The sequence below is a fragment of the Eleutherodactylus coqui genome, chromosome 1 (assembly GCF_035609145.1).
Source record: "Eleutherodactylus coqui strain aEleCoq1 chromosome 1, aEleCoq1.hap1, whole genome shotgun sequence".
NCBI lineage: Eukaryota > Metazoa > Chordata > Amphibia > Anura > Eleutherodactylidae > Eleutherodactylus > Eleutherodactylus coqui.
Window position 1 is genome coordinate 208,086,915 of NC_089837.1, and position 20,045 is coordinate 208,106,959.

A 20,045-nucleotide genomic window follows, 5' to 3' on the forward strand; every position below is an offset into this window, starting at 1 on the left:
ACTGCCTGGTGAGGAATAGGTAAGTATAGAATTGTTTGTTTTTAATAACAGAACGCTTTTAATGAATGGCTGAGGGCCTGATTGGTTACATCGCTCAGCCAATCAGGGGCAGCGCTTTCTAGGGGTGGGGATTTCTTAATCCCTGGCCTCCAGAAGACAGAAGACGTCTGCTGGGGCCGGAATGAGGAACCGGACGGCTCTTCACGGTGAGTTACACTTTTATTTTTTTTAACTTTTCTTTACAGCTAGAGAGGATTTTCAGGGACGGGCTTATATTTCAAGCTCTTCCCCGAAAATCATTGCTGCGGTGCTTGCCTGCAACCCATTGCTTTCAATGGGGCTACAGCAGCGCTAGCCCCATTGAAAGCAATGGGTAGCATTGCGGACCTCTGCCACAGCTGTCACAGCTGTGACAGCTGTGTCAGGGGAGCGCGATGTACTGCCTATGTTTTCAATGGGCGACAGCGCTGCTTCTTCTTAGCGCTGCGAGTGTGCAGTGAAGGCATCGCAAATGAGAATGAAACCATAGAAAATCATTTGTTTCTTTTTCATGCGGTTTCACTCACTCTCGCAACACAAAATTGCCCATTGCCAGTGTGAAGCCGGCCTAATACAATCAGGCCAGTGACTGCACCACAAGCAGTAACTTACCATTTTTGCTTTCTTTGGGACTTTCAGTTTCCCTGAGAGATCTAACCATGCATTCATTCCACTTCTTCTCTATATGTAGTCACTGGCAGTGCCATGGTACAGCAGTAGGCATCCCAGCAACCCACAGTGCTTCAGCTACATTCTCTCTGCCAGTCTCTGTTTATATTAGTCATGGCTTCAGGTCATAATATAGTCACAGCAACTATACCTGAAGCATTTTCTAAATGCATCCCGATGAATGCTGATGAATCCCACTAACTAATTTCCGGTATTTCTGCCAGCAAAAATAGCATAGCAGACTGCACTTTTCTTGCTATTAAAGAAATTGTAACCACCAACGAAAGACTGAAAAAAAGTGTGAACAACACTGGAACATACGCAACGGGACATGGGGAACCCTTCTCTTCTGCTCCACATTCAGTATATTTCCAAACTGTTACGATTTGTGCACTATTCAGTGATCATACCGGGAATTGTACGCATGTGGATAGTAATGTGTTACTTTAAAATGACCAATAGTAATGATTATCGTTGTTGATTTGTATAGTTATCAAGTACTAACAATTGTTATCATCCAAGATTCATGGGCCTCTTACCTACATGACAACAGTCATTTACCCCTATCTGTAGCCCATCCAAAACACAGTGTTCAAAATAATAAGTGCTCGGAAGGTGTCAAACCATCATGAGAATTAATATTTGTATTCCTTTACCCAACGCTGTGACCAAATTTTGGTTTGCACACAAGTGGGACTTTCTGGTTAACCTTTGGCACCCAGCGCACCTACTATCAAATACTTAGACTGGCTTAAAAACATTCCAAAATAAGATATTATTCCAAAACCGCAAGTGTACAAATAGGATTGCTTGCCGTATAATTTGAAGCTTATTTTAAGATTTATAACTTCTGCAATGTACCCAGATTCCTATTCTTAGTATCATTTTGTGCTTACTAACATAACCCAAGACAGGCTGTGCTGTCTGTATATACAGAGCCTTCACAGGTAAGCAGCTCTCATGGCTACAGGGTCCGCTTGTTTATATATAAAGCACCCACAGACAAGCTACTTGTTCTCATCTAATGAGGTTTTAATATACTGTAGAATTCAGATATGTTTTACAGTGTGATTAGTAGTTATGGATGGCAGTGCTCCAGATTTGCATTGTAGAACTGTTTGAGATAGAAATGTATGCCATACATAACAAAGGCGTTTGTAGCAATCTCATTCAGGTGCAGCAAAAACTTCATTCAGAAATACGGAAAAAATGTTTGCAACAAATCTGCTACGTGATAACATAGCGTTATTAGGCACTCATTGACTTCCATACTAAAGCTGGCAACACACTTCGGAAAACTGTCAGGATTGGGCATAATCTGATAAACATCTTCCTTGGGGAGGTGGGGGGGGGGCAGGAAGGGAGTTGGGACATCCACATCTACCTTAGAAGATCAGCTGGTCCTGACAAAATTAGTAGTTTCAACCAACATTAACCTGATGTGTATGGCAGTACTAGTGTAGTATGTCTCCACCGGAAGACATGGGTTGGCCAGGCTGAGCTGCAGGTAATGCCCAGGTCACACCCAGAGCTGCTGATTGGCTCCCGCACACACACCTTCACAAGTTTCCCACGCCCATGTCCGAGCGAGCTCCGAGCTGAGCATTTTATCCCAGGACCTGTGTAATCTGCAAAGCATCCCCCGTAGACAGGATATCTGTGTGGCAGGGAGAGGAGACTACAGCCCGGAGAGGATGAAGAGGGTGGGGGTGGGGGCGCAGCAAGGACGATGAGAGCGGGGCTGGCAGGGGACAGGGGGATGGCCTGGTACATGGGGAGAGGAGAGGAGACTATAGCCCAGAGAAGAGGGGGGGTGGCATGGATGGTGAGAGCGGGACCAGTGGAGATGTGTGAGCTATCAGGGGGATGGCCAGTACATATATGTATGGAGAGACATATACAAGATGTACGGACATGGACATGGGTAATCTGTGAAGGTGTGTGTGCGGGAGCCAACCGACAGCAGCGGGAGTGACCTGGGCATTACCTGTAACTCAGCCTGGCCAACCCATGTCTTCCAATGGAGACATACTAGACTAGTACTGCGTATGGCCAACCTTAAGAACAGGAATCTGGTAACAGCAATTATTTAGAGATCTACTATCTAAAAAAAAAAAAGAATTTTGACCAGTAAATTTGTGGAGTCGGAGTCCTGGAGTCAGAGTCCCATTTTGTTGGAGTCAAAGTTGGTGAAAGTGTGCCGACTCCAGCTATATATATAAGAATTTAGGAAAGTTTGGAAACGTCCTATAAATATATATTCTATTCATCTAAGGCCCTATTTATCAAATACATTAATAACCAGGACGTAGAATACAGGATGCTGCTGATTATTTTATCATACTGGTGATAAAAAGCCTGATATTACCATATAAATTTATGATTTAAAAAACATGAGTCATATATGAAGGAGTCAGAGTCTGGGGAAACTGATGAGTCGGAGGTTTGGCTTACCAACTGCACAGCCGTGACTTGAATACAAGAGCCAGCTTTAAAAAGCAAATTAAGTGAGAAATTGACAAGTTTTCAGAAAGATGATAGGCTACTTTAGCCCTCAAAAAGTGTGCATCATCACGTGTACCTCTCTCCGCACTTCAGAAGTACTTCCAGCACATGGAATTGTAGCAACGGCAACACAAGGCAAGGGAGTTCAAAAAGGAATACAGTGCAAAACATGAGGGACCACTGAGATCCTATCACTCTACAGAGTCAATACAATCCGTATTTACCTTTTTCAATTCCTCTGTCCAGCATAAACTGCTCTAAACAACACATACTAAATGTAGCAATTAACAATACCCACCTATGCTCCATGTTTCGGCTTCATGTTCTGGTTACATCATCAGCTCTCCCTCCTTTCTGCCAAGAGGCTAACTGATGAAAAATCTCATCACATGCAATATGACATCCGCTTTTTGCAGACATGACACAGACTTTTTTTTTAACGCAAGTGTGCCCCTAGCCTAAAAGCCCATCTACATGTGTGATAAATTGTTCACATTACCACATCCAGCAGGGATCTGATCAATCAGTGGAAACAGATACCCCAACTAAATGCCAAATAAGAATTTGTTCGCTTCTCATTCGTCGTTCAGTTTCTGCATGCAGTGGACTAATGATGAATCAGCCCGTGTAAACTGCTAATTTATAAAGGACAGCCTGTTTATTGTGAATGGAGGTGGGCGGGCAAGAACGATCCCCGGTCTGCTCCGCCTCCATTCACTGAGCAATGATCGCTCCTGGGTAAAAGCACAGGAACGATTATCGCTGGGATGACTTGTCAGGAATCTGTGCCTGACAGGTCGTCCCGTGTAAAAGGGCCTCAAGACTACCTTCACATAGGCGAGTGTGATATTGGGGCAAGCAACCTGGCCTGATATAATTCTTGTCAACGTGGGTTACCCGCAGATGAGAGGGGTTTTTCATGCAAAACACTTCGCCTTAGGCTGCCTGCAGGCGGGCGGAAATTCCGCCGCTGGAAGCCTGCATAGGATTGCGTTAACAAACGCAATCCTAGGCAGACGGCTGCGGTTTGGCCGCGCGAAATCGCGTGCGGCAAACAAACCGCGGCATATTCGATTTCTGTGCAGGGTTCGCAGAGCCCCGCACAGAAACGTCACTCCCCCGCCACCGGCTCCAGTCTGCGCATGCGCTAGCTGCCCGGCATCCGGCACATGAAGGATCCGGAGCTGTGGGGCGCGGGTGAGTATGCGCTGCTCTCTGCAGGCGCTCGGGTCGGGTCCCGTGGGGAGAAACCTCGCAGCCAGATCCGACCCTCCCGTCTGCAGGCGGCCTTACTTCTCTGAAATTTCTATCCTCCGGCGCTTGTTTCAGGCACAGTTCAATGGGAGAAAAAAAATCACATAGCACTTGCATGTACACCGCATGGAATGCGATGCGTTTAACTGTCTTGTTGAATATAATGAGCGATGTGTTCAGAGGGACACAAAAATATAGGACATGCTGTGATTTTTTTTTTACCTGGCAGCATCGCTACGGGGGAAAACATTGCTCATGTGTAGGACTCCATTCAAAAGAATGGAGTCCATAGTCCATATTTGCGCGAGCTTTTTTTTCACCCTAGGGCCTCACATAGGAGATAATAAAATTCTCCATCGAGTAGAGGGAGAGCGGTGTGACTCACTTCATGTATCCTATGCTTCCTGTCAGCCAGATTACCCTTTGGGGGGCTACAACAATGAGAGGGCTAAAGTCCTGATGAGTCAGAACTGAGTAAACCTATTACAACACAAACAGAGATTAAAGTCTCAAAGGAAGTGAAAGCCTCACCTGAAAGACCGTCCAGCTTAATTGTGGAAGAGATAACGACACAACTGAGGGCGCTGATATTCTACCGCACTATAAAAACTGAAGTTTTATAGCGATTTATGAACTTTTATAGAACCAAGTGTGTATGACAAAACACTTCATATAAATGTGCCCAAAACGGATTTCAATAATCATTATAATTAAACTGCAAATTGCTAATTCTGTCAATATGGTTTTATGAGACCACTCTCATCAGTGCTCCTTTATCCCTAATCAATGTCACATTACCAACATCTTTCTTCTCTCGCCCGGCAACTAGTCATAAATTCTCAGTATACTTTCTTTTCCAAAGTTTAAAAATGTTGAAAAGAAGAAAAAAAAAAGTTCCACAGTAACTCAATGTGCTAAACAGGAGTGTAAAAGATTGCAGTTCCTGTAAAACTTGCTAAGCTGGAAGAGATTTGTTAGCAGGCCTTCTCACTTTTTCCCCTCTTTTGACAGGTTTAGTTTCACGCGCTGATGTCAGCAGACACAACTTGGAACAAAGGTGTGCAAAAGCATCCAAGGTGTGCTACAGCAGTAGGCATCTGTCAGCCTCATGTGCAACTTAGTGTATTTTGAGGTGTAAATTGGCTCAGCTAATATAAGCAGGCGTCAGCATAGTAACACAAAATGGAAAAAAATAAATAGCATAAAAAACCCTTCTAAAATGCGGATACGATCCGCCACAGCATGGAGAGAAAAGAAAAACACTAGAAGAAATCATCAAGCCTAGGCAATAATCATGCTCAAAAATTATTCCACATAGAGGCATAACTAGAGCAAAGAGACCCCATGGCAGGGATCGAAAAGTCCCCTCCCTGCTGTATATTGCCGTTGAGGATAAAGAAGCATGTTGGACCTCTCTATCCTCTTTTCATGACTTTTGTGTCAAATATTCCCCTACAGAAGGTAATCCCTTACAGATTTTTAACACCTAATAGCAAAAGGGATGCGGACTATCTTGACTGAACCCTCACTCTCCAGGGGTCTCATGGTAGACGCATGGGCTGCATCCGGGGTCTATGGTGCATTGGCACTTGATTTTACTAATTGAAAATTAGACTTGGCTGAAAAATGTATCCTAGAGAGAGAATCACCGAGTATGACAAATCAGGAGGGAGGAAAGCAGCTCTCGGACGCCTCTGGTGCTGCTTATTCGTCCTGTTAGAGATTGGTTTCTTTATTGGTAGCCCTTGCCAAAATGTTTGCCATTGACCATGGTCAGCTTTACTACATTATTTGCTCTTTCATGCCACTTTTATTATTTTAGGATCTCTGGATGTCGGTGAATATAGAGTGTAGGTGACATGAAACATCACCATTTACCTGTTGTCCATGACTGGATTTACAGGATATTATGGTGTCACATAGGAGACTAGAATGGACTTCAGCCAGGAACTTGGTATTGCCTGAACAGCCTAGACTGGACCAGCCACTCAAGCGGAGCACCTGCCCCGAGAAGAGAGAGGTCAAATCCGGGCCCGAGATGAACAAGCGGCACGGAGAGCTGAATGCCAAACCACATAGAAAAGGCGTTCCATGGTAGATAGACATGGTCTACAGGAAAAAGTGAATGCTGAACTTCTGTTTACTGAACAGCTGAGTACAGAACCGAAGGATGCAAGTCCACTGAACTCGGAACTTTATGGACTTAGATTCACAAAAAGCTGGCCAGAACACAAACAGTGTAACCGGCATCCTTTACACAAAAGGAGCCAGTTTAAAAAGCCTCATTGAGGAACTGATAAGTTGACTGGGCTGAAAGACATCCCAACCAGCCTGTTGGCGCCGCAAGTAAAAAAAAAAAAAGTTGATTCCCACACATGTGCCACTTGGTGCATCACCTAGTCTGGGGCTGACACCGTCACTTCACCAGCATCGGCAGTCAGAAAGTCATTGCGTTTTTGGCACTTTGACAGAAAGACTCAGACATTACAAACGGCATTACACTAATAAACAACTTTAACAGTAGGAGTGAGGGCCCTGCTCACAAGAGGAAATAGGGGTGTCACAAGAGGTAAAAGGGCTTGTTCTGTGCAATAGTCTAGCCATCCTTAACCCCTTAACGATTGCCTATACGCCTTTTGACAGTGGCCAGTAAGGGGCTTTATTCTGATGCAATCGCCTTTTTACTTTGCTGCATTAGAAGCCTGGCTCACGTCTCCGGTACCAGGGAAAGCAGGTGCCCAGCTGTCAAATGACAGTCTGGCACTTGCTCTAAAAGCGGGATCAAAGAAAAAAACACCGGTCCACGCTGTTTAACTCCTTACACGCTATGGTCAATGCAACTGAGGCATGTAAAGGGTTGACAGAGGAAGGGGACTCCCTGTCTCATCCATCGGACCCCTGCAATAGGATTGCGGTATCACCACAGTCAAAATGGCCCAAGTAAAAAAGTTACCTAACCAGAACAGTACAAGACAGGTAAAAAGAAATACAAAAAACATGAAGGAAATAGTTAATTTTGCCAATTCGCCTTACAAAAATCAGAATAGAAAACAGAATCAAAATGTCGTATAGATCGAAAAATGGTACTTTTTCAAAGTACAACTCGTCCTGTAAACAGCAACATTGACGAAAAAAGAAAAATGTTAGGGGTCTATAAATAAAGCAATTAAAAAAATTACATATAAAAAAAATAAAACAAAAAAGTGAAAAAGTTTCTAAAAAATAAAATTAAAAAATTTGGTATGAAAAAAAAAAAAAAAAACCCAGATAAAGCCAAGTAACCATAATGGTAGTGTCATATCCATCATGGACCCTGGAAAGCTCTGTTCCCATTGGATTATGGCCTTCACATATAAGAGGAAACATAACACTGCACGGGATCCATCACACGATGGATTAACAAAGTGATCACCGGCCCGGCAGACACATAATGGGGTCTGTCTTGTTTTGAAGACAAAAACTGCTTCATGATGCAATATCCTTGCCATTAAATGTGTCAGAATGCCCTAGCATTGTGTGATTATAGCCTAAACCCTCACTGTAATAGCAAGCAATCTGATTTACTACCTTCACTTACACCATCATTATTACATACTCTGTATAAACTACGTACAAAAGGTAACTAGTAGAAAAATGATTTACAGTATAGCACGTAATTAACTAATAGAGTCTGACAGCAGAAATGTGAGATGTGTGCATGATCGCTCCAGTTACTAAAGTAAACTCGGGTGCAAAACAATGAGATCACCATTTTCCTGGAAACCAATCAAGTCCCGGCTGAGCAGAAGGCACAGAGTCTTTACAAAAGTTTGTCACCATTTATCACGAACTACGTCACAACATTAGGGTTCATTCACACGGGACGGTTTGGTTGTGATAAAAACCGCATTGGTGAAACCATGTGTGTATTCTACTATGCATGTTGTAAAATGTGGTAAAAAGTGCACGCAGTTTTGCAAATGCCCTTTTCGGTGCGGTTTTTATTGCAACCGAACTGTGACTGGAGCCTGACCTGCACTTTCAACTTCGGAGCACTTCTGCTCTTTTGGCAGTTTTTGGCTCCTGCTGGCACGGCCCCTTGTAGTGTTATATAAGCGCTATGTGGGGTCATCAGGGTTTCCTAGGAGGCTTTCTCTTTCTGCCATTATACAATGACACAATCTGCTGGCTAGAGCCAGTACTGCAGTATGGGACATGCTGGACAGGACCCCTGACAATACCGCGGCCAGTAAGAATACCCTACCGGACATCTTCCAACATCGGAGCTGTACAGCCTTCAATCAGAATGTCTTCAGACGCCAGACAGTGGAAAGGGTTAAAAGAATCTGCAGCGACCATTCCATTCAGGATGTGTTTACCATTTCTTGCTACGTTGCGCTATTGTCAAATGTTGGAGTACAATGAAAGTAACCAGTGGAGGTGCAGGTGGGTGTCTGAGCACAGCCGCCATGGTCCCTGCTCTCCAGAAAGAAACCTCCACTTTGCTGGATTTCACCTCTTGAACTATTTGTTTTGTGTATTCCGGCTTTAACTTGAGCAAATGCCTTGAGGGCTGCTCAGCAAGTCAGGGGAGTTTGGGAGATACTCAGAAATCACTCCGTGCGTCAGACAAGGACATTCCACTTCATAAAAAGTATGTAACGTCTCACATGCCAGAGGACAGAAAGAAAACTGAAAATTCTTTTCCTTTTCGGTAGTCAGTGTCAGACTTCAGGTGACACACGTGCGGCATTAGAACAATTGATTCACCTTGAACGATATTCTGGATTTCTTACAAGGAACTTGCGCAATACAGGAACTCCTTAAGCATAAACATCGCCATCACAAGAGAGATCTGTGCACACCCGTGGTACGAGTTCACACCTGAAGGCCATGTTCACATGGGGTGGATATGCTGCAGATATTCCATGTGGAACTTCTGCACCAAAAATCCACAACATTTAGGGTATCTTTACACGCAGCGGACATGCTGCAGATTTTCCACAGTAATTTTTGCAGCAAAATCCACAGCATTTCCAGAAAAGGCATAGAATTAAAATCCGCACAATCGGTGCGCACTCTAACTCGAAATCAGCTGCACTTCCGCAGCCGATTTCAGAAGATACCGCACTCCCCCTCCCCTCCAAAGTCTTCCATACTCTCTCGGCACTTCCTTCACCTCGCTCCCGTCGGCTTCCAGTGAGTGCAGCCACACTAATGAAGTAACGTGGAAGTGGCATCACCTGACCAGCATGAGGCACTCCTTAGGAATTGCGCAGGCTTTCCGCTACATTTAAACATACTCTTTACAATACCAGCAATGTCAATGAGATTTTCAAAATTTCTCCAGTGCCTTTTTTTTTTTATTTCTTTATTTAAACTTTTTTCAAGTATATAACAAAAAAGATCCCTCATGGGCCCCAACATTAAAAACATACTTTGATTAAAGACCTGCCAAACACTGATCTAAACAAGAGCAAAGGTCTAACCACTGACCATAGTCCATGCTTAAACCATCAGGTTTGTCGTTTACCCTAGGTATGCCCTGGGGCTAACCTGTATGATTGAATGAAACACTAACTTTCACATCAACCAATGTGATTCAGTGTACATTTAACCTCTTCAAATGAGGAGGTGAAAACAGAGTTAGAGCCCACATGTAACACGTACACATTTTGACATGGATCCGCACCAAACTCCGGAGCAGTTTTCTGCTGCAGAAAATTAGCTATATGTGAAATACCCTTATATTATAAACTACTCTGCAGTAAGGTCACTAACTAATACGGTAAATGTATGTGTATATATATATATTATTTTTTTTTATTTTTTTTTTTCCCCCCTGAAATTTTTTTCCAGGATTTTCCCCAACTAATATATTTTGACAAAGTGACAAGAATAGCGGAGGATCCATGTACGCAGGTTCAGAGGAACGACAGTGGGTCAGCATCTGATTACATTAACATTGGTATAGGTAGCTGACCACTTCAATAGGTTTTCTACTACTTAGAGCTTAGAACTATCCTGGTACACATAGTGCTCCTAATGCCGTCTCTACGACGGCACATGCACACCACTCTGCCTCCCGCATGAGTCCTAATACAATATAATTTTCGCCATGTGCCGTGGTCTCCAAGTGTCTGCTCTGAGGAGCAAAATTTGGCAGATTTAAAAGTTTGAGAATGTCAAGTGTTCAGCTGAACCAGTCATTAAAACTCCAGGAATTAATTACTGCCTTACAGTCAGTACTCCATTCCGCTTGTGAAATTAAAGGGGCAATAAGCCTAATGTGTCCACATCTGTCGTGTAGGTGAATACTTAGCTCCTGTAATAAGCCGAGCAAGATGGATGAGACATTGTCGCTCATGTTCTCCTGAAAAATCTAATCTAGGTCACATCTCCAGAGCACTGCCATACAGATTTCCATAGAATATCAGCACTTTAATAAGCTGCAGGAATGACGTTTAATGCTTTCTGCTTCAGTCTAGTCAGTATTGCACAAACAATGTAACATGAGTTGAAGGTTGTCAATCCAACTCTGACCCAGCAGCCATATTCTGTCCACTGGGCAACGTTTCAACTATGTCAGGAAATCCCTTACCTGCTTCAGCCTGCGTTATAATCCACAGGGCAGCCTGCACATTCTAGAAATGTCCTGTTCAGGTAGACGGAAAACGAAACACCTCAGATGAATTAATGTGTCACGTAGGCTAAAGGGGCAGCCTTGTCTGTCATTACCATGATTCATCACTTGGCATAAGAAGAGATCATTTGGTAGGTTCCAATGATAATTTGCATCATGAATCACAGAGCTGCAGTCAAGCACATCTAGTTCTAATCTACTGTATAATACCAATCGTTTCTACATAAACCATTTACGCTGGCCATAGAAATATCACCCAAAACATCCAATTTAGAACTAATTCACAAGGCCGTATTTTTAGGCCATGCGTAGTCCATGTATTCCACGGACAGCCCATAGCCTATAGTGCTATTCTGTTGTGCTTCATTATGAATAATAAACTTAAGCATGGAAAATAACCAGTGTCACTGATAAGAAGGGGAGAGGCGATCACTCTACCCGTTGCATCCAATTTGTCACAGCAGAGTCGGATCGCTCTAGTGAGATTGCAAGTGGGGAGTCGCCAGACTACAGGTGGATTTGTAATCAGCTTTCACGGGGTCCCTCCACAAGCAGACCAAAGGCACAAATCACCCCATGATGTGATCTAGCGCAATCCAGCACTCCACAATGCCGCTCGTACATAGCTGCCACGACCAACCTTTAAAGGTAAACTGGAAGCGGGCCTTCTGAATAATGAAAAAAACTTTGGAGTTATGGTTTGTCTTAAAACGGACAAGGCTTGACTAATAAATTGCAGATCTATTCTAAAAAAAAGACTAGTGCAGATATATGTTATATATGGAGGATACACAAAATGGTTGTTACACAGGAGTATAAGGGTATACAGGAGAAAAAGAAAAGAAAAGCTACCAGATTTGGGATGTCGGCCCAAGGTTCTGATTTGTGCAGAGTCACTGAAGCAAGCGGGAACAGCCCTATGCAGAAGCGCATCTCTGAAGTCTGACTCTGGGTCTCTCTGAGACCCTTAGTTTTAAAGTGTTCCCCGAACACACCTTTCCCCCCTCATCTGAGGTCATTCAGAGAAAGGTGGGGTGAATGCATAGGGACATGTGGAAAAAATATAATTCCCAATTTCGGCAATATCTTCGCAGAAGATCCTCCAATCAGGAATATATGTCTGTCATATTTCTGGTCATGATTTTACCTATTCAGCAATATCAAGCATGAAACGTAAATTATAACCAGGTACGTGGGTGCGCCATTTGGAGGAGTTCTGAGCCATGCACCCTAAGGAGTGTAGATGCATTTTGTTCAGCTGGTCCGCCCGATTCTGAAAATATAATTCATATCAGGCTAGGACCTGCACACGACCAATAACCCTTATTAAAAGATTTTTCCCTAATCTGGATCTCGGCTTCGGAGTGTCTGTGAAAAGCCAGTTGTAGTTGAATGAGTTTCCTAAAGGTCCATTTACATTGGACGAGTGTCAGGCAAACGATGCCTGACACTTGTCCCTGTACCCCTGCGCTCCCGTGCTTCTGCACGGGAGCTAGCACAGCTGGCTCGTGCACGGAGCGGCCAGAGGGGGGCAGGGAAGTGCAGGAGATTTCTCTCCTCTCGCTCCCCCGCCCCTCTCCAGTCACATAACACAGGCGCTGTTCGCTATGGAACGGCGGCTGTTTAAACTGCACTATGAGTGATGATCGTCATCGCTATCTTTTGGGCTGCTAAAAGATGAGCGATGACGATCATCGCTCATAGTGCAGTTTAAACAGCCGCCGTTCCATAGCGAACAGCGCCTGTGTTGTGTGACTGGGGAGGGGCGGGGGAGCGAGAGGAGAGAAATCTCCTGCACTGCCCCGCCTCCCCTGCTGGCTGCTCTGTGCACAAGCCAGCTGTGCTAGCTCCTGTGCAGGAGCGCAGAGACACAGGGACGGGCATCGTTTACCTGACACTCGTCCAGTGTAAATGGGCCTTAAGACTTCATTAATAAGTACATAGTCACACCATTTGGTTCATTCATGCCAATTCTACACCAACAGATACAGGTGGGAGAAAAAAAAGGGGGTTATTTACTCCCATCACCTCTCTTGTCCAGGGAAAGATGAGACAATGGCCTTTCTAAATTCGAATATCAACAGGCAGGAGTGAGTAAATGGGTGAAAGGGCATCTGAAAAGTTACCAATGCAATCTAACTACACACAAAACGGATGACACTATAGCCAAGGCCTGAATGGGTTAATATAAAATTGAAGCTAGGATAGGCCTAAGGCCTGACACACACAGAAGGCCTGACGGCCTACCAGTCTCTATATCACAACCGGATTTCAATCGCTTTTCCTCCTATTGGTAGATTTAAAGTGAACCTCTGCTTATTCTAAGTGGTTCTCCCGGATCACCTTATTGAGCCTCAGCTGCCTCCATAGCTTATAATCCCCCTCTTCTTGCCCTAGCAGTTTACAGTATTCAGTACCGAAATAATTTATATGGAAACCTGTAAAACGTATGCAAGAGGCCATTATGTTGGTATACCATACTTTCGCTTTATAGTAACGTTACAGTACACTGGTACATACCTCTTTATATTCTACATATACGCACTAGCTGTAACAGTTGTATGCAGTCAACAGAGCCTAATGGTGCTTACTCGGATACAGCTGTTTTCTGTTACCGGTATTACCCCCCACCCCCAGTATTATTTAAAAATCTTCTTAGTTTCATAAAAAATTATATCTTCATATTTGTTTTTTATAAGAAGAACATGTCAGCGCACATATTATAATGTTATTCTGTTATAGCCTTTAAACAATGCAGTGGTAAAGGCACAAACAAATTTCCATAGGCAAACAATGAAGCCTATTATGTTTTTATGCATCACAAGTGTAAGTCATTGGAATAGTATTAGGAGAATGTGACATCTTCCTCACCTTCCCCTCTCTGCCTGCAAGCTCTTTATAGAGGATCACAAACCTCCTCAGACCCCACAAATCCATCTAGTGTAAAACAGTATGGCTGGATTCACACAAGCGTATGTATGCGTACATTTGCGCAATGGTTTTGCGTTTTTACTGCACTTTTTGCATGCGCAAAAAAAAAAAAAAACACACAACTACAGTCTCCGACATTGAAATGGCCAATTAGTGTAAATAGTTCTATATGTTCTGTCTCCCTGCGTAAATGCGCAGGAAAATAGAACATGCCATGTATTTCTTTGCGCAATGGAATTGCGCCCACAACATACACGCTTGTGAACGAACCCATTGAAATCAAAGGGTTCCATTTATTGCGTGTGCAAATCCGGGCTACATAGTAATATTGCTGTATGACAGATTAGTTTCGAAGTGACTTTTTTGACCATTTACCATGAGCTTGCAAACAAGGCAAAAAGTACTATGATGGGAGAGAAAGGGGTCTGAGACATCAGACTTATTAACTCTTTCTTGCATAGAGCAATGTGATGTGTTGACAGCAAAAATCAACATAAAAGTAAGGGCAAACATCACATCAGAAAGAAAACGTTAGCCACAAAGCCGCTACAGGCCCATTTTTTTTTCTTTTCTACTAATAGGTTTAAAGGAATTATCCAGGTTTTCAAAATCGGTGGTTTATCCTAAGGATAGACCGTCAATATCTGATTGGTGGGGTTCCGACTGCCACACCCCCAAGATAAGCTGTTTGAAGGGGGCAATAGCACATGTTTAATATTTCTATCAGTCCGACAGGCTGTTTGTACTCCTAGCGGCTGTTCTGCGTCCTGCTGCCTACCTGCATTGAAGTGAATGCAGAAGGCTGCAGCAGTCACAAGAGTTGTACAGCTTGTCGGACCAATGTAAACACTCACAATAGTGCCATGGCCTTTTCAAACAGCTGAGGATAGGCCATTATTGTTGAAAACCCGGATCACCTCTTTTATGGCTTATTCACATTAACGCATTTGTGCTGTGTATTACGTGTGTAAACTTTGCATGCACAATATGCAGTGAATAGAACTCATCGATTTCAATGGGTTCCATCACATGCGCATTTCACTTTCACAAAAAAAAAAAAAACACACAACACACAGCATGTCCTATTTTTGCTTATATTTCTACATAAAATAGCACATCTTAAACTAATTACATTTAATTTCCCATTGAAATCAATGGGAGCATACTTGCATGTATTTTTTGCGCAAGCGCAAATATGCAGGCACAAAGCACGAGCACGAATCATATATGTACTTGCTGAGTGATACCAATTTCCATACACTATATTGGCATGTAAGTGTGTGCAATATGTCCCAAGATAAGACAAGCCGTGATTTATCTTTTTGCACAACAGAAATGCGCGACTAATACGCGTGTGAAAAAACACAGGTGTGAGTGGCCCAATAGAAATCAATAGATTATGGGCATCGCATGTGACGAACAATGGGAATACACCTATTTGACACCGGCTAAATACGCACATATGCGTGCAAAAACGCAACACCCATCATACAAATATGCATTAGAAATGTGCACATAAATACACTAACATCCAGGTGAAGGCGGCCTAAGGCAAAATAAATGTAGGTTAGCGTAGCCATGAGGGCAGTTTGTAGATTGAAGGACACTATATACAGATCGTGGCTCATTTTACGTAGAATTACATGAGAGGCTGTACACATGCAGCAATAGGAAGGATTGTAGGGTATCAGTACTACTGTTTACATATGTTGCGGTATTGTAACAATACACTTGACTGACCTATAGACCGATTACCAAATAATACCATCTTTATGGGCCAATTACTGTAACACTTGTATTACTAATTAATTGCTCCGTATGAATTGACCTTTATGCCCGAATTCTCTGCCATGTCAGATTTTATCACTTCATTAAAATAGGCCATTATCGTTAGGTATGCAGTATTCAGGCGCACGCGTTCTCGTAATACTTCCACAAAGGGTCCTGCTGAGCTGCCTCATCTTCATACTCATATCATCTCCACACATCCCGGATCAGCTGGAGACATCCCGATTCCTGCTTTATCCTCAGATTTTGAGAAATGATATAGGAGGGTCTTTAAAACCTTGTAGGCATTCCATGGAAAACTGTATGTGCACACCGCGCAGGACTGTGCATGTAGACTGCTGTGTGTGCAAACACCCCGACTTGTGTACTTTACTAATATGCTGTAGTAGTCGGTATGCCAACAAATCATTTACAGTACAATCGCAAATAAAAGGTGGTGGACAGAACCACGAACCATAAAATAAAATGTGCTATCAAACTTTCAAAAGCATGAATTGCCAAGACTGCGCTTATCACCAAGTAGTGACCGACTGTATAACTCGTCATCGATGCTCAGTGATGTCACCATGTGCTTTGTTATCAGATGGAGTGATTCTCTGCTGAAAACCATAAAGATAGGATGTCAATCAACACCAGATAACACGTTACACGAGAGCTACATGGTACCGTCAGCCTCTCGCAGGTCAAGAAATCAAAGTCATAGGAAGAAGACGAGAATCAAAGTCATGTCACACAACCTTAGCTTGTTCACAACTACAAAGGACGTGAAAAAAGTAGGATTTCTGTTTAACGGTGTCAGACTTAGGGCGTATTCACACAGGCGTATACAAAGTCCGTATTACATGCATTGGGGTATTCAGACTTGCGTTATTTCCACATATTAAAAAAGTCACACATATTCTATCTTAGTCCACATTACGGACCAAAATAGCTATGAAGTCCATTGGGTTGCTGCGTATTTACACATGAAAACATGAACCTCCTGCTTGCATTTTTTTTTTGCGCACATGCTAATACGCATGCAAGAAAAACGCAAGCACAATCAGATATGCAGGGAAAATGCAAAGTTGTCACAAACTGAAAACTGCATACACCTGTGTAAATCAGCCCTTCTACTACTGTAGTAGGTATAGCTGCAACTTCATTGGAATCCCGTGTTGCAACTGTGTGACAGTTGTGAAGTTTCAGATGTGTCAATTGTTACCATCTAACCTCAGCAGGAGATGCTGCCTCAAAAACCACCCAACCATATCTGTATACATTGCAGAAAAGACATCTTGATACATGTTGTCCTTTTGAAATTCTCAACAGGATCGATGACTTCACGGCCGACACATTATACAGAGCTGCAGCTGTTCTATACATAGTAGCCATCTATTTGTAAACAGATACAATTCACAAGAGATAAAGGAATAACAATACTCTTAAAGCAACAATGCGCCGGTATTTCCACAAGGACTCGGAATATTTATTTACTTCTCTAATCTAGGTCACAGAAAGGGTGGGAAAAGCAGGACAAGATCTGGGATTTTCCACTGAAGGATCCCCCAAGCAGGCAGGGATAGTACTATTCTCTTGCCATAGGAAATCCCAAGGGACAATGTACATTGGATTATTGCAGTTTCCCAGGCTGCCACCAGAGATGACGGCATGCCTGCCTATCTACAATGGATCACTGCTATTACTATACATCTATCATTAGAAATATCCAGACAGAAAGTGAGCTTAATTCTCGCCCTGCAGGGCAATGTTTTGCAAATGCCGAAAAGAAAGAAGGAAAGAGAGGGAGAACATCTGGTTTGATGGCAGGCAGAGCCCCTTGTTAACCCCCTTCCTGTGACTATTACACGTCATGGAACATTCCCGGAACGGGCCAGCGTTCCACCCACTCCTGAGAACACACAGGCATCAGAACACAGACAGCACACATCTATGATCTGCTGGATGAGAACATGCATCTAATGATCCCAACACAACCACAGCGAAGGAATAGAGGAGCCAGAATGATAACCATTACAATGCTAATTGCTTCCATAGCACATTCCTCCCATAACGAAATACTCCATTGAGCTGAATGCAATCTATTGTTCCCTGTTATCAGCCATTTGAAGGTGGAGTATAATTATTTTCATTGGGAAGTCCAATAAAAAAATAAAATAATAATAATGCCTGCCCTATGATCAGCGCTGTATCCGGCGCACCCCCAAATTCTGAGACCCTCCATTTGCCATACAGACTATTTTTACAGACTGCATTTTTTTTTAGAAGCTTTCTTATTTGGACTAGTGCTCCTTTAAGAGTGCAGGGTAAATGTAGACACAGGGTTAAAGTTTCTAGATAGAGAGATAGACAGACAGACAGTGGGGCATGAATATTTCAACAGCCTGCAGCACATAGACAACAAAAACAAACTAGTAAATAGATTGTACCTTCTCACATAACCGTCAGGGGGGTAAACAACATGCATGCAGTCATGCCAATCTAGAAGAAGACGGGTCACCTATAGACATGTATGCTAGAATATACCTGATTAGACAAGCTGCAGATTAATAAACACGACGTGGCCTATACTGTGATACTATAGAGTAGTGTACATGCAAGTTATTGGGAAAGTAAACCTGTATGTATATATATATATATATATATATATATATATATATATGGTGTTATATATGTCCTATATATATATAGGAGGTGTTATACAGTCACTCCATGGCAGCTACACACATGCAGCACAGATAGACTGGAGTCTTTAAAAAAAAGTGCCATTTTCCTTCCTGTAGCCAGAGATGAGTAGGAAACCTTAAATAGACCGAGGCCAGGCGCTGCTGATCTTTGCCCCCCTCCCTGGCTGCTGTCATTAGGAGCCATACAAATTCCTGTGGATATTGCGCAAACCTCTTCCTAATCTGCATCCATTCCCAGCCTGGGTATTCCCCACATTTCCCAACTAGACCACCTCTCTCTCTGCATGTGTATATATATATCACTTGTCATGTTGTGTACATCACTATACATTGTACTATTGGCTTCATGACTGCAATGCCTAGTGGGGGGTATTCTATACCAGTATGTGGGTGACTATCATATATGATGCTGGTATAAGAATGTATGAGAGGGGACCCAGATTAAGGGTCTCAGTAGGCAGATGTAAATCTGGGTCACTGTGTTCCCTCCTGAGTGCCAGTCCTTATTGATCTCCTTCCCAATGCTGGTAGTAACCATGAAGCTGTGTGCCTACCTGCTGTCGCCCTTCTGGCAGGGTAGCTTCCTCCAATCCCAAGTGCCTAGGAGGGGATCACCCGGTCCAGGCAATAATAACAAGCCTGTACAATCCTGATGATTGCCAAGGCAACAAGAGGGACCTGGTGCCCAGCGACATGCCACACGTCACCCATTCAGTGCCTATCACAACAACGTCACGTCGGCGGGTGTGATGACATGTGTCACCCTCCTCTCGTACATGTCAGCCGCCAGATACTACTACATGCAAATGGCTGCAGTGACTCACCAGATCCCCGGCGCTCGCCCTCCGTATGCCAGTGTTCATGGGCACCAAACTAGTAATCCTGGGCACATCCTTCCACATGTGGAACAAGTAGTTGCTGCTGCTGCCCCCTCCTCCTGCCCGCCGCCGCTGACAGGGTCCTCTCCTTCCTGTCAGTGTGATCTATGTGTGGGCATGAGATGTGTGCGGGCAGGCAGACGGAGGGTAAGGGAGAGTTCACCGGAGGAGGAGGAGGGGGAGAGGGGGCGGCTGCTGCTGCGGGGAGAGGGGTGGTGTTTTCAGGGGGGATCCCTGGTGCAGGAGACAAATGAGAATGGGGCTTCATACAATGGAAATCACATCTCTATCTGTGAGGGCTGCTGGAGAGAGGCAGGTGCAGGAGCAGAGCCATGTCCGTGTGCCGGCGGGGCTGGAGCCTGCAGTGAGGAGCCTCCTGCGCGCCGCAGACACTCCGGGTTATTCCTGGCAGCTCCACAACTTACAAGGAGGAAGAGAGGAGAGCGCGGCGTGACGTCATCGGATCCCCCAGCGCGGCCGGCTGAGAGGAGGCGGGACGGAGGGGGTCACCGTGTGAGGGGCTGCCGCCGGTCGGAGGGGGTCACCGTGTAAGGGGCTGGAGACGGCCAGAGGGGATCACCGTGTAAGCGGCTGCCGCCGGCCGGAGGTGGTCGCCGTGTGAGAGGCTGCAGAACGGTTGCGGTTACCGTGTGAGGGAGCTGCAGGCCGTAG

The 20,045-nt window shown here is 44.0% G+C and overlaps 1 protein-coding gene across 2 annotated transcripts in view; it reads right to left on the reverse strand.

The window, feature by feature from the left end:
* Nucleotides 1-19,807, reverse strand: part of HIVEP2 (HIVEP zinc finger 2) — a 195,704-nt gene extending 175,897 nt beyond the window's left edge. For both annotated transcript variants that reach the window (XM_066605459.1, XM_066605458.1), the window contains exon 1: nt 19,320-19,807. The gene's annotated coding sequence lies outside the window, so the exon portion shown is untranslated. The remainder of the gene's footprint in view (nt 1-19,319) is intronic.
* Between the last annotated feature and the right edge of the window lie 238 nt (nt 19,808-20,045).